Here is a 15601-nt window from a genome sequence, read left to right on the forward strand (position 1 = left end):
AACTATATTGTATAATTTTCAAAGTGTACCGACTATAGAACCATGCTTTGGCCATGAAAGGTTTTAATAAATATCTTAATTATATTTTCTAAAGTGGGGATTTCTCATTTTAGTAATTACATGGTGATGACAAGACAGAGGTCATTAGGAAAGTTGAAGCTATCAAAGGTAGACTGAATTAATCCCTCAAATTATTATAGTGCTGCACTTCCTACAAGGAAAAAAAATACCCTTGACTTTTACTCTCTTTGTAGTGGAAATCAGGCTTCAACCACTAAGGTATAATCTTTACTTTCAAAATGTTCCTTACATCAAGAGTTTCTTTAGAAGTTACTATTGCAAATGATGTGTTGTATATGTAGGTTAGTTTTGCATTAAGTAGGCGTTTATTTTGATGTTGTGCTTTTCTTCTTAGCAATCATAATGTCATGAATTATATTATTTTTAGAATATTAATGTGTAAATAAGCCTACGGTCCCTGTTTTGGAGAAGTTTTATCCTGATCTCTCTGGCTCAAAGATTACTTGGGGCTAGTCTTGCTTCTTCTTCAGGCCTACTTGGCTGGCATTCCTTGATGAGTAAGCGAGCTCTGGACCTGTCCTCAGTGTCACCTTGACACGCAAAAAACAGGCTGATCACATATCTAATGGAGGCTTAAATAGATCATTGTTGAAAGGTTAAATTTTCCAAATATTATGACATATGAGGACTAGGAATCAAGATGATACCTAATTAAAAAATCCTGTTGAACCATAAAAGAAAAAGAAGGTCAGCCTCACAATTTATGCCTTTGGAGGATCTTTCATTTACATACTTCCTCACATTCAATCATTCTTAAACTTTTTATTATCTCAGAGTTTGCTTTTTTCCCAAAGTTGTACTTTAAACCTTCCTTCTTTCTTCCAGTTGACCTATTTCCTTTCTCAGGAACTTCCAATCCATTCTTTTTCAATAGAGAACAAATCAGTCCTCAGTTCCTCCCTTGTGTCTTGCAAATTCTGGCTTCTCTTTTTTTTTCTTTTTTTTTACAATTTTTTTAATATCTTTGTTGGAGTATAATTGCTTTACAATGTTGTGTTAGTTTCTGCTGTATAACAAAGTGAATCGGCTATATGTATACATATATCCCCATATCCTGTCCCTCTTGCGTCTCCCTCCCACCCTCCCTATCCCACCCCTCTAGGTGGTCACAAAGCACCTAGCTGATCTCCCTGTGCTATGCAGCTGCTTCCCACTAGCTATCTATTTTACATTTGGTAGTGTATATATGTCAGTGCTACTCTCTCACTTCATCCCAGCTTCCCCTTACCCCACCTCCCATGTCCTCAAGTCCATTCTCTACGTCGGTGTCTTTATTGCTGTCCTGCCCCTAGGCTCATCAGGACCATCTTTTTTAGATTCCATATATATGTGTTAGCATACAGTATTTGTTTTTCTCTTTCTGACTTCACTCTGTATAACAGACTCTAGGTCCATCTGCCTCACTACAAATAACTCAATTTCATTTCTTTTTATGGCTGAGTAATATTCCACTGTATATATGTACCACATCTTCTTCATCCATTCATCTGTCAGTGGATACTTAGGTTGCTTCTGTGTCCTGGCTTGCACAGCAGAGGAAACAATAAACAAGAAGAAAAGACATCCCTCAGCATGGGAGAAAATATTTGCAAATGAAGCAACTGACAAAGGATTAATCTCCAAAGTATACAAGCAGCTCATGCAGCTCAATATCAAAAAAACAAACAACCCAATCTAAAAATGGGCAGAAGACCTAAATAGACATTTCTCCAAAGAAGTTATACAGATTGCCAACAAACACATGAAAGGATGCTCAACATCACTAATCATTAGAGAAATGCAAATCAAAACCACAATGAGGTATCACCTCACACCGGTTAGAATGGCCATCATCAAAAAGTCTAGAAACAATAAATGCTGGAGAGGGTGTGGAGAAAAGAGAACCCTCTTGCATTTCTGGTGGGAATGTAAATTGATACAGCCACTATGGAGAACAGCATGGAGGTTCCTTAAAAAACTAAAAATACCATATGACCCAGCAATCCCACGACTGGGCATATACCCTGAGGAAACCATAATTCAAAAAGAGTCATGTACCACAATGTTCATTCTGGCTTCTCTTAATATACTAATGAAGCTTTCCTGACCTAGGTAGACTTCAAAATGAAAATAAGTTCATCTTCCCAGAATTCAGCCACTCTCTCTGCCTTTCATTCCTTAGAACTTGATTTTCAGTGTAAATTAAAAGCATCCAAAGGAAAACTCTGCCCCTTGATCATGAACTCAATAATCAATGATGCTTAGATTTCAAGCATTTTAATCCTTCACTAGTCCATAAGATTGGTAACCAAGCAAATTGGCAACTACATCAATTCAATTTCCTTGCAGAATTAATTCTACAAAATTCTAATTTATCTTGTAAATTGTATTTATCCTGACATTTACATTTTGTGCCATATTGTATTTTATAATATTGCAACATTGCTATATTACATAATTTCCCAATACCTAAAGAAATGCTTTATGTTCTTTTTATGCTATAAAGATATTATTTATATCACATTTTTTCCTGAAATGAAAAATGATGGTGATATTCAAAACAGACAAAATAATTATCTAAGTTATGATTAAATACAGAACAAGAGGCATCTTATACAAGAGTGAAACTGGGAAATTTAACTCTTGTTCTGTTACCTTCTCATAATATATTCCAATTATTATTAAATTAATTTCAAATGATGAACATGTCACTTTGGTACATTGTCTCTGAAAATTTTGCCTCAGTTAATCAATGTAAAAATTTTAGAGATTCAGAGTACTGCTATGAATAAAAAGAAATGGTTATGTTCAGAAATCATTTTATACTTTTCACTATTTTATATCATATTCAGGAAAAATATCTAGAAAGGTAATGTGTCTCTTCAGCCTACTCAGTACATTCAGGGAAATCATTTGAATATTATGGAGGAAAGTAACATTCTGCATGAGACACTGAGTGGTAGCAAGGTGAGACTGGTGAAATATAGATTCTATATTTGTACCTCTGTATAAAAATGTAGTGTGCATGCTATTGAAAATTGTATTTGTGTATACTTTATGTGATGGATGTTTTTTAAGAATGTTGGGAATGCTGGGAATATCCAGAGATGAAATAAATTTGGGAGGATTTAACCCTAGGAATGCAAGGTTGATTTATGTTCTAAAATTAATGAATTTAATACCACATATTAAAAAATAAAATAAAATGTAATTCATGATGAAAAATCTCAACAGGTACTTTCAAAATCCCAAATAAGTTATTGTCATGACATTTTATAAGGAAAGATTTTAAAGAGTAGTAATTATAAAGAAACTATTTGGAAAGATTTGCTATTAATGATGAAACATTATGTCACAATTTGTTCAAGAACAACCTCTGAAAGAATAGTTGACCTTCCCTAAAAAGTTGAAGAACCTGGTAACCATTATAAAATACAGGGAGTTCATAGTCACTAAGTGAGGTTAATGCCAAGGAACAAGGAAATATGTGTTTGTGATATTGTTCCCAATTTACACAAAATGAGAGTGAACTATTTATTACATCTGTATTTAAAATACATGATTTCTTTTGCAAATCTAATTGAGGTTAACAAATAGTTATCTTTTTTAAAAAAAGAGTTATATAAATATATAATAGCTGAACCCAATAAAGGGGGGGTGATGATGGCAACATCCAAGGATGAATCATTCATCTGAGAAGTAAAGTTTTAAAGAAATGAGAGAAATGGAAATAACAAAGTGTACAAATGGTAAACAGACATCAAGGAGCCCATGCAGGAAAACGTTCATCTTCTTATCAAGTCAATTCTAACTGCTGCCACTATCTTCAGTTCCTTCTACTGATCTCTAATTACTCACTAAGAAACCATAACTCTTATATGCTCTAGCCTCTTTAAATTGTGGATTCTAGTATTGGTATTGCAATGCTATGTGGCAAAGCTAGTATGGAAATTTTGCATAAAATGGCTACATTGAATCTTGAATAAAAGGAACAATTCTTATTCTATACTCATGGGACTCTTCCCCCAGTTGAGCATTACATTTTGTTGCATCCAAGATTCAAACAGAAATCCTCACAAAGACAGATATAATTTTATCATAAATATTTACACGTTTCAAATTGATGGACATTAGCCACTCCATTTATCTTGCAGTTTCCTTGTAAATGAAGTCCATCCAGTGTCTACATCTTATTGAGAAAAATCTGTGAAGCTAATGCAGAAAGAAGAATCCAAATAGGCCAAAATAAATGTTCCCATCTTGAGCCAAGAAAAAAAAAAAAGAAAGAAAGAAACCATAACTTCCTTTCTCAGCTGGATTCTAAGCTTCTTATGTGCCTTTTTCATGGTAGGTCCTCTGGATTGTAAAACAACAGTTTGTAAATAAAAACAAAACAAAACAAAGACCTCCACAAGAGTATCAAATTTTCTATTCATATGCAGTTTTAATCTTCAGGAAAGAAAGAATTACGTTTTACTAATATTTAGTATTTAACTTTAATTCAAGTTTATAATTTATAAATGAATGCATGCTATTCATTTATTTAAAATTTAATGTGTGCATAGTATACATAGCCTTTGAATACTTTCCAATTTGTATAATTACTTTGTCTATGTTACAGTACTAAAATTATTTTGAAGAATAGCTTTCTGAATGTTTTTACAATATAATTTACTAATGACAAATTCTTCAGCATGATATTCAATTGTGAACAATGAACAGAAAAATTTAACAGGAATCAGACTTAATATTCTTAGTGCTTAACTGAACTTTGGAGTACTATGTGCTGATTTTCTTATGTCGTAACTCCTGAAAGCCTGTTTAACACTGCTAATGTCAAATGCAGATTATGTCTACTATCAAAATAATATCAATTCATTCATATTTCTCTTTAATTTAAACGTTTGGTTCTGGCATGCACGTAAGCAAATACCAAATTATCTTCATGCAGAGTTTATAAAGGGAACAGAAATAAATTGACAAAATAGACTGACAAAAAAGTCAGTCATTAATTCACATATTGTAGTAAGTATCTTTCTTTTAATTAATTAATTTATTATTTATTTATTTATTTATTTATTTATTTATTTATTTATTTTTTTGGCTTCTTTGGGTCTTCATTGCTGTGCACGGGCTTTCTCTAGTTGCACCGAGCAGGGGCTACTCTTCCTTGCAGTACGCGGATTTCTTATTGTGGTGGCTCCTTTTGTTGCAGAGCACGGGCTCTAGGCACACCGGCTTCAGTAGTTGTGGTGCACGGGCTTAGCTGCTCCATGGCATATGGGATCTTCCCGGATCAAGGATCGAACCTGTGTCCCCTGCATTTGCAGGCAGATTCTTAACCACTGTGCCACCAGGGAAGTCCAGTAAGTATCTTTCATAGTCCTTCAATGTAAGTAATTTTCATACTCCTTTAATGTCTGAATGTAAACTATTTTCAGCTAAATGATATTCTACCTGTAAATGAACTAACAAATAACACTGATGTAAGGTAGAACCAGTTAACATTTTTAGTATATGAAACTTGAATCAAATATTTGAAACTTTTGACAATATTGGAAACTAGGCAAAAATGGATCTGTTATTATCAATGCTTCCATTATTAAAAGTATTTGGTTTCCATTGTAAGTAAAAATGAGTGTTGTTGAGAGGATTACTAGCAGTACACCCAAGGTTGAGGCTTGTGCTTATTTATCTCTCTCAGATTCCCCAGGCCAACACAGCCAGGTTCATGTTTATTTGTGAACTTGGATGTATAGAATTATTAACAAAGTTTATTTCCTAAACTTCTTTGGAATTATTGCTGAAAAACCCTCAGAACGCACCTCACAACACTGATAGTATTTAATAGCATGATAAATTATCTCCATTTCTCCTGAAACTGTCTTTCAAATGATTATGAGTTCTAATGAATAAAAACTGTCTTATTTATTTTCCTCATCAAATACAACCACATAAGTGATCTCAACTTCATATTATACCATGGAATCTCAATATTTTTCTTATAGTTCCTCACCTGTATACCTGTCTTTCCCAGCTGGAATCTAAGCTTTGTATGTACTTTTCCATGGTAGGTCCTCTGGATTCTAGAGCAATGGTCTATAAATAAAAAACTATTAGTTCTTCTATACATATGTCATTTTACTTGTAAGGAAAGAAAGAATTAAGTTTTACTAATATTTACTAATATTTCATGTATAAATTAACTACAAGTTTATAATTTATAAATTGATGTATACTATTTATTTTTATTTATAAAACAGAAAAATAAAATTTTACTATGTAATTCATGATTTAAAAACTTCAGAAAATACTGTTCTGGAACACAAGACACTTGAAAATATGTTGTATTTATCTTGAAACATGGATGTTTAGTTAAGTGTTTGACATAGTAGGTCTATAATAAATATCTGTTGAATAAATTAAATTTATTGTGATGTTACTTCAAAAATATAAAGATGGCTGTTCTCAAATAAATTACTTGCTTTCCTCTTTTATTTTGATTACTTTTATTATAAAATAAATATAAAAAACATTAAATGAAATTTTAAAACAAGAAATAAAATCATCCAAACAAAGCCAATCCTTTCATTTTTGTTTTTTGCTGCAGTCCTAGTGTATGTACTTTAAACACAGTTGTAATCAAATTGTACATATAATTTAGTGTTCTGCTTAATATCCATTTTCTATACCACAGCAGGTCTCTCTTGTTGTTGTTATTTCCCTACAGTTTATATCAATATAATATAATGCCACAATCTCCCCCTGTGAATTTTTCTGTTCACATCACTTATTGTCAAATATGTCTAATTTTCTAAACTGTAAACAGCTTTGCACCAGTGCCATTTATTTCTATCACATAATTAGACCACTGCAGCCACAATGTATACTATTAAACACATAGTTTTAATGTTGAAAGTTGATCAAACTCTAGCTCTTGGACTATAGTTTTGCAACCAAGTGCCTGACTCTTGTATTCATGAAGAACACTATTCATATTCATCAATGCATTTCTGAGAGATCATAAGTCCAAATGTCCCAGGGTCTGGGGAATAAAATAAATTAGTGAAATAGTCAAGCTCGACAAAGACGACTATTCACACCCTATTAATAATCAGCATGTTCAAAAAATATGTCTGTGAAAACTGTGGCTCAGAGCGGGCCCTAACTAAATGGTGTATCTTCTGTGTAGCTTCAGTGACTCTTTCCCATATGGTCAGGCTGGCCAGTGCGGCCAGATCTTCCGCGTTTTTATATATTATTATTTGTTTTGTTATGCAGTACAGAATTCCAAATTCTATGTGAATTCTCCAAATTGTTAAATGTTGGCAAAGACTTATTAAAGCCCTATATCATAGACCAAATAAAGTATGTTCAGTTTTTGAGAGCTCTGATATAGGCTAATAGTTTGTTGCAAAGGTACACGTGTTGTTAAATAAATTTAAAAAATAAAAATAATAAAATTACACATGTTGTTAATAACATACTGGTTTTAATGCTAAACTTAGTAAAACTGAAAATTCTATTATAGGTAATCTGATCAGTCTCTTTTTTTTTTTATAGACTTTTACTTTAAGTATTTGTTTATTTATTTATTTATGGCTGTGTTGGGTCTTCGTTTCTGTGCGAGGGCTTTCTCTAGTTGTGGCAAAGCGGAGACCACTCTTCATCGCGGTGCGCGGGCCTCTCACTACCGTGGCCTCTCTTGTTGCGGAGCACAGGCTCCAGACGCGCAGGCTCAGTAATTGTGGCTCACGGGCCCAGCTGCTCCGCGGCACGTGGGATCTTCCCAGACCAGGGCTCGAACCTGTGTCCCCTGCATTGGCAGGCAGACTCTCAACCACTGCGCCACCAGGGTAGCCCCTGATCAGTCTCTTTTATTTTACATATATATATGGAAATCCAAAATTTTTAGCTGATTTACCTCAAGGTGACAGGACTAGGTAACAACAGCTATCATCAGTACCAAGAACACTTTCTCTCTCTCTCTCTTTCTCTAATTTGGTTAAAATGTTGAACAATTTCAAAGGATTAAAAAAAAATTCATTTTGTATTATATTAGTAACTATAGTAAAATGAAATTTAGATTCCATGTAACTTTATTCCAAATCACATGAAATTTCAAATTAACCAATTAACAAGAGAAAATGAAACAAATAATACTAGATTTCATAAAACAACTTTATGACTATCAGTAGTTTACTGTAGAGTTGACAGAATCCCTTTCAACACTCACATATATATGCATCTATTAATGCAGCTAAAACAAATATAATCATGAACTGAGAAAGCTCTAAAGAGGCACAGGAAGTTGGATTTAACCTCTGTATCTCCCTTTTTGACCAAGGACAAATCATTTACCTTGGCTAATCTAAAATTTCTTCATGCATAGGAAAGTCCTAAAAACCCAATTTATACTCTTTTTAGAGAAATCAGAAATCCATAGGCTCTTAAGAAAATAAATAATCCAAAGCTATTACTGGCTTCTGATAAATCTAGAAACTCAAAAAATGTCATCGCAATTCAACTGTGCTTCCCCATCTCTCTGCTTGGCTTTCTTTGTTGGTTCTGTGGGTAGATCCCATGCTTCATTATGACCACAGGACTGCTTCCAGGTTTACAATACATAAAACCCAAGAGTAAAATTTTTTTCAAAAATTCTGACAAAAGTCCTAGAAGAGCTTTGTTCATGGCTTTAGTTTTGTTCCCACTCTACAACCAATCTCCATGGGAGTGTGATCTCCCCAGCTGGGTACAGCTGGAAGGTATGGCCATCAGTGAAATGGGATAATGTCAACAACACCTGAACCAATGAGCAAAGAGTGTGGACAGAGTAGTTCATAATCAAAGCCCAGCAAATTCTTGAAAAGAGGAAATGGATATGAGACAAGAAAACCAACATACAAAATCTTCAACATTAAACATTTTTTTGAAAATATTACGTAAGTAAAGTTATATATAGTATGAAGAAAATAGTCATTCCTCTTTAAATAGTAATTCTGAATGTGAGATTACTTCTATATTATCAACAGCAAGAACAGATGTACATGTGTGCATCTATACATAAGTGAAGTAAAAAATGATACAAGGAGATATATTCAGCATTTGCTTAATAGCAACAGAAAATAATATTTTTGTCATTTTTTTAAACTAAAGTTGATGCTTAAATTGATTTTGATGGGCAGAAAGACATTTATGACAAGAAGCAATTCTTTACAACCAAATTGATGTCAGTGGATAAAAAAGAGAAAAGATATAAACATGTAACATTTCTATCACACATAAAAAAGTGGCCTATCAAATAAATATCTACATGATACATTTCCTCTGTAATGTACCTACTCATTTTGGGTTTCAATTTTCATTTAGGCAATTATAATAGGTATTTATGTTTGACTATTTTGTTATGTAGTTGCTTAAACAAAATTTAGAACTTTAATGAAAACGTCAGTCTTTAATTATTACCTAATAAATCCCTACCATTTCTCCAGATGTACTGGTCTTTGATTAGATATTTTACTCCTGACTTGCTTTTAAATAAGTTGATTGTAAATAAAGAGAAAAATATAATCAGTTATCTGCAAATAATGATCAAAATTACAAGCATGTTATATTAATGTAGTATTATTTGTTTGTAAGATGTTAAAATTTATACAATGCTCTAAGCTAAATAATTCATCAGTATTTTAAAGAGAATAAATGAAAGTTAAGTAATCAGATTATTTTGTGCAAAGATCACTTTTAATCAGCATCAATGGCATTCTTTAGCAGTTACATTATATATATATATAATCATTGCATTATTATAATATATATATAATTATATATTATATGTAATTCAAATAATGCATGTATTTGGGGTCCAAACTCCTACTCAAGTAAAATCACATTATTACCATTTTTTGAAAATCAAATTATCTACTTATATAGTATGTGATTTTATAATTATCACAAATTATCTAAATGGAAATGTAATTTGAAAGATACAAAATTACCTGTGAAATATATTACTTCTTTGATAAATTATTGTGATTAACTGTGATTATTTTCTTAACTCTTCAGCTGCTCTATGTTATCCTAATTCATTATACAGAAATTAACTTATATAAATTTCTTGAAAATTTTCAGTAAAAATCAATATTATTATTATCATCTCTGTACATTTTTCTAGTTTCATAGTTTCTTAAACTAATGGTTAGAATTTAATATACTCCATAAGATATTATTCTAAGTTCCTTAATATTTTTCTTTCTCTATTTCATAACTATTTATTGGAAAATTGCTATATACCACATATAATTCTGCTTTAAAAAAACTTCCCTTTGTGAACTAAAATAAGACCTAGATAAGCACATGTCTAATTGCCATATCCCCTACATTTTCATCTGTCTTGTCCTTGAATTTTTAGGCAGTGATAAATTAGGTGTGTGACTCAGATGGAGTCCATCACATTCAGTTAGTAATAATCTATCACAGAGCTCAAGTAATAAGAAACATGTGGAAATAATTCTGATCATTAATGTCAATTTACAGGGCTTTACTTTGTAAACATGGAAAGATAATTTAATTTCTACCTCTCTCAATGTTATTTGAAAGTTATAGTCTAATCAGTTTGTTGGTCTCTAATGATATATAGACATAGATTTTATGTATTGCTACCATATATATATATATATATATATATATATATATATATATATATATATATATATACACACACAATTTCTAATATATTATGTGTCTTTATATCTTTGTGTATGTGTCTGTTTAATAGGTGGATTTGCAAAATAAAAGTAGACTATTTTATCCTAAATCTATAGGAAGAGATGATTTACTCCGCCACCAATCAATGCAGAAAAAAGTAAAGAAATATCATAGAACATATTGGAAGAAAATTTGCTTTTTGCTTTTCATGTGTACAGCCAATATTGAAAGTTACTATTTAAGATTCACCTTTAAAGTGATATTTTTTAATGGTGTTACAAATTTAATTTTAGTGATAATGCAATATGGACTGATGTGTGTGTCCCCCTACAATTCATATATTGAAGCCCTAACCCCCAGTGAGGCTGTATTTGGAGATGGGACTCTAATGAAGTAATTAAGGTTAAATGAGGTGTTAAGGGTGGGGTCCTCATCTATGGATTAGTCTCCTTATAAGATGACATGCCAGAGAGCTTGCCCTCCTCCCTCTCATTCTCTCTCTCTCTCTCTGAACACAGGCACTGAGGAAAGTATATGTGAGGACATAGCCAGAAGTACAAGCCAGGAAGAGAGCCCTCACAAAACACTAAATTGGCTGGATTCTATCCTCCAGAACTGTGAGTAAATAGATTTCTGTTGTTTAAGCCATCCAGTTTGTGATATTTTGTTATGGCATGCTGAGCAGACTAATATATAGTTTTAATGCCATTACGTTTTAGCAATATTTTCTGTTAGTGTAATATTAAGTCAATGATACATTGAGATTTTATTATATATAATCTAGCCAAGGTGTAATGAGAGCCTGTGCTAAAACAGTTCAGTGGAAAGCAGACGAAGGGGCAGATATATTAAAAACATAGATATCTACACAATCTGTTACTGGATTTGGAATGGAAGGCAAAAGATTATAAAATGGTAGAAGATTAGGTTTGTTATTAGAATGAACATTGTTATAAAATCATATACTACTCACCCCCAAAACGAAGAAAAGACAGAGAAGGATTATAAGAAAACATATGTTTATTGTGTAAATGTTCAAGTTTTCTGGATTAACCTTTCTGGATCCTCTTTAAGGCTAACCCCTTCACCATGCACAGGTTTCATTGAAAATTATAAACATAAAAAAGAGAATAATTAGAAAGAGAAAGGAAACAAGGAATAAATGAAATTCACAGTGAATAATGTGATTCACTGAATAATTTTAAAATTTACTGAAGTTTCTTGAGAGCAGAATTAGGCCTTGAAGAAAACTTCAGGCACAATAGATTATATGTTGAATAACTTTAAACACTAAAGATCAATAAACTTGAAATCAGAGTAAAAGTGACCACCCAAACTGATGTACAGATTGAAAAAACCTGAAACTGAAAAGGAACAGACCTCCTGTGGCCTGTAGGACAAAAATGTTTTGTGTATTAAATTTGTAATTGAAGTCTCAGAAAAAGAAGGAAGGGAGAGTAAGAGGAGTATAAAATAATACTTTGGATATTTGTTTAGGAGTTTCTCCTATGCACTAACCTTATGACTCACTATTACCATTTCTGGTTATTAACCCAAGAGAAATGAAAAGAACACCAGTGGGTTCTTAAATAATGTTCATAACAGCTTTATTAATAGCCCTCAACTAGAAATCACCCAAATTTTCAACAACTGGAAATGAATACTAATTATGGTGTATCCATTAAATGTAACAGCATTCCTTACTTGGTCTACAGTAACAAGCTCGTAATCATTTTCCCTGATTCCAATCTTTCCTTATATTTTCCTTAGGCGCCAATCAGAGTAAAGTGTCCACATGTAAATGAAATATGTCAATTCTCCAGTGAAAACTTTCCATTTTATTTTTGCTTCTCATCACACTGAAAATACCACTGAAAATCTATAGTCATAATGCAGTGGTTGTAATTGATTTGGCCCTGGGATCACCAATCTGAATGTGTCCCCTACTCATCATTTATTGTTGATCAGGCATTGAAATGGAACCGAAGACATCAAATACATTTTCCTTATAGGTGCTAAAACAATAGTGATTAATCCAAGTTATTACCATTTTCGTGTTCACAAGCTATTATTTATTTACCTTATGATTCATTAGTTTTATTCATTTTGGAAATTTTTTAAAATGTAAATTTTAAAGATATTTTCAAATTCAATTTGCTATTTTAATAGAGCATAACTCTGTTGGTTTTCTATATCTGTTAAAACAAATTAACCAGATTTAGTGGGTTCAAACAACAGTAATTTATGCTTCAGAGTTCTTGAGGCCAGAAGTCCAAAATTAGTTTCCCTTGGCCAAAATTAAGGTGTAGGCACTCCCTCCAGAGACTTTAGCAGATAATTTGATTTTTTCCTCTTCCGAATTCTGGCTGCTGGTGGAATTCCTTTGCTTGTGGCTGTATCATCCCAATCTTCAAGGCCGGCACCTTCAACTCTCACTCTATTCTGTCTTCACACAGCCTTCTCCTCTGTGTTTTTCAGATCTTCAACTGTCTCTCTTTCATAAAGATATATATCATTGCATTTAGGGCCCACTCAGATAATCTAGAATAATCTTCCCACCTCAAGATCCTTAACTTAATCGTATCTGCAAGACCTTTATTTTTCCAAATAAGGTGACACTCATGGGTTCCACAGATTAGTCTACGAATATCTTTGGGGGGGGGATTTTTTTTAGTTTACCACAATAAATAAGAACTAATTTATCAAATATCTTAGTATTGACATCTGTAAATATATGTGGTGTGTACATTAAAATATCCAGAAGATTGTTTTTTACTACCACAATAAACACAAACACTATTCTACAACTTTCAAATCATTGCCAAAAAGGAGAAATGTATTTATTTTTATTGACGTTTAGCATGTATTTTTTATTCTGCTGAGTGGTCCATTAAATTATTTTTATATCTTTGTTATGCACTGTACTTAGTTACTTAGAACCACATTGTGGCAGGAAACAAATGAGCAAAAAAGTGCTATAAGAATTTAGAAGATCTTGGGACCAAATAAAACAATTGCCTTGAAGACATGTTATACATAAAGTACTATGCAAATGGTATTTATTATTACATCTACCCCATAATAGCCACCTTGGACTTGTGACTAGATCACTCTAAATATGAGTTTTTACATTACTTTGCTACATAACAAAGCTCTGAAATGTAATGATGTATAACAACATTTTATCTTCTCACAATTTGGAGTTATCAGTTTGGCCTGGGCCTAGTTGGGTGGTTCTTCAGCGGGTCTCCTGTTGTCACTCATGAAACTACAATCACTAGGAGGCTCAACTTGGGCTGGATGGTAATGATGGCCTTACTTATAGTACTGGTGATTTTGCTACTGGCCAAATGTTTTCAGGGGACCAACCCAGGCATCTTCATATGGTGGCCAGATTCAAAATGCAACAAGAAAAAAGGACATGTCCCACTGTGCAGGCACTTTTCAAGCCACAGCTCACATTATGTATTTCAACTCCCAAATGGTGAAATCATATCACATGGTTTCGACCATAGTCAATGTCCGGGCATTGTATCTAGGGATGCAGACATCCTTGGGCGTCATTACTGATACAGTTCTCCCAATTCATCCATTATAAAATTTTATGCAGAGTGAGTATAAGTACTTTTTTATTATATATCAGTGATCAAGGAGAATCATTTCTTGTTATTAAGGAAAAGATTTTAAGTCTTTCAAAATACCCAGCATACTAGTGTCTACAACTCCATAACTAAAACTTTATTACTTTGTCTTAAGCTAAACAGGTGCATTATCTACCTCTTTAAAATTCAAACTGTCACTGAACAAAATAATGTTTTCAATAAAAAATATTTCCACTATGAAAGAGTTTCTCAGACAATCTTCTTGACACACAAGTAAAGAAACACACAACATAGGTGTATAAGACTAAAGAGTTGCAATGCTATCAGCTATCATGCTCTCTTCATAGACTAACCAAGCAATTTCTTGTCTAAATATTCTTGTTGAAATTCACTGTTTTGTTTACTTTTTTTCCAACTTATTGAAATTTTGATTTAAGGACAAAGACAAAGATCAGACAGTTGGCTATTTTATTTATTCTTCTAAAATTTGATTTATTTTTTATTAGTAGATATAACACTGAGATTGTAACAGAAAGAACAAACCTGACTCCATATTGGATCTATTCCTTTAGCTCCAACCTTTGTGCTCTGTTGCCTGTGCTTAGTCAAGCTGCCTCTGCACCTTTGTCTTGTCAATCAGTAAATAACCTGAAATATACAAGATAGCCCTTTCTCAATGTTCTGCCTCTCGGGCTTGACATTTAAAGTATAATACTTTTCCTTAATATAGAGATAGAAAGTTGCAGCACAGAAAATAACTTTTGTCTTGTTGAAGGTTTACAGGAACATTGTGACCAGACATATGTGGACAATTGTAAGAACAAAGGATTATCACATCCTCTCCAGGATCTGGCTGGCATGGAAATGACTGAGACAACCAGTCACACACACACACACACCCATTAGTATAAAAGAAGCCTGAATTTTAACTCTGGTAGGATGGTTCTTTGGAACATCAGTCCACCACCTTCTCAGTCTGCTTGCTTTCCAAATAAAGTCACCATTCTGTGTCCCAACACCTCCTCTCTCAACTTATTGACCTGTCCTGAGGTGAGCAGTACCAGCTTGGACTCAGTAATAAGACGCTACTATTCATATCATATTCTGAATGGAAGGCTCACAGAAACTATATGTAATAAGGTAAAAAAAAAAAAGGTGCAGAGCTAAAATTTAACTGAAAATAGAAGCCCATTAATTGTACAACTATATAATTTATAAATAATAATTTTGTTGCA

General features: G+C 32.7%; 1 long non-coding RNA gene across 1 annotated transcript; it reads left to right on the forward strand.

The window, feature by feature from the left end:
- Window positions 1–4300: 4300 nt before the first annotated feature.
- LOC137759208 (uncharacterized) lies at window positions 4301–15284 on the forward strand. Its single transcript, XR_011073059.1, has 4 exons — window positions 4301–4407; window positions 5276–5426; window positions 11283–11381; window positions 15142–15284. It is a non-coding gene; the product is annotated as an uncharacterized lncRNA (long non-coding RNA).
- The last annotated feature ends 317 nt before the right edge of the window (window positions 15285–15601 follow it).

This window comes from Eschrichtius robustus, chromosome 2 (genome assembly GCF_028021215.1).
Source record: "Eschrichtius robustus isolate mEscRob2 chromosome 2, mEscRob2.pri, whole genome shotgun sequence".
Taxonomy (NCBI): domain Eukaryota; kingdom Metazoa; phylum Chordata; class Mammalia; order Artiodactyla; family Eschrichtiidae; genus Eschrichtius; species Eschrichtius robustus.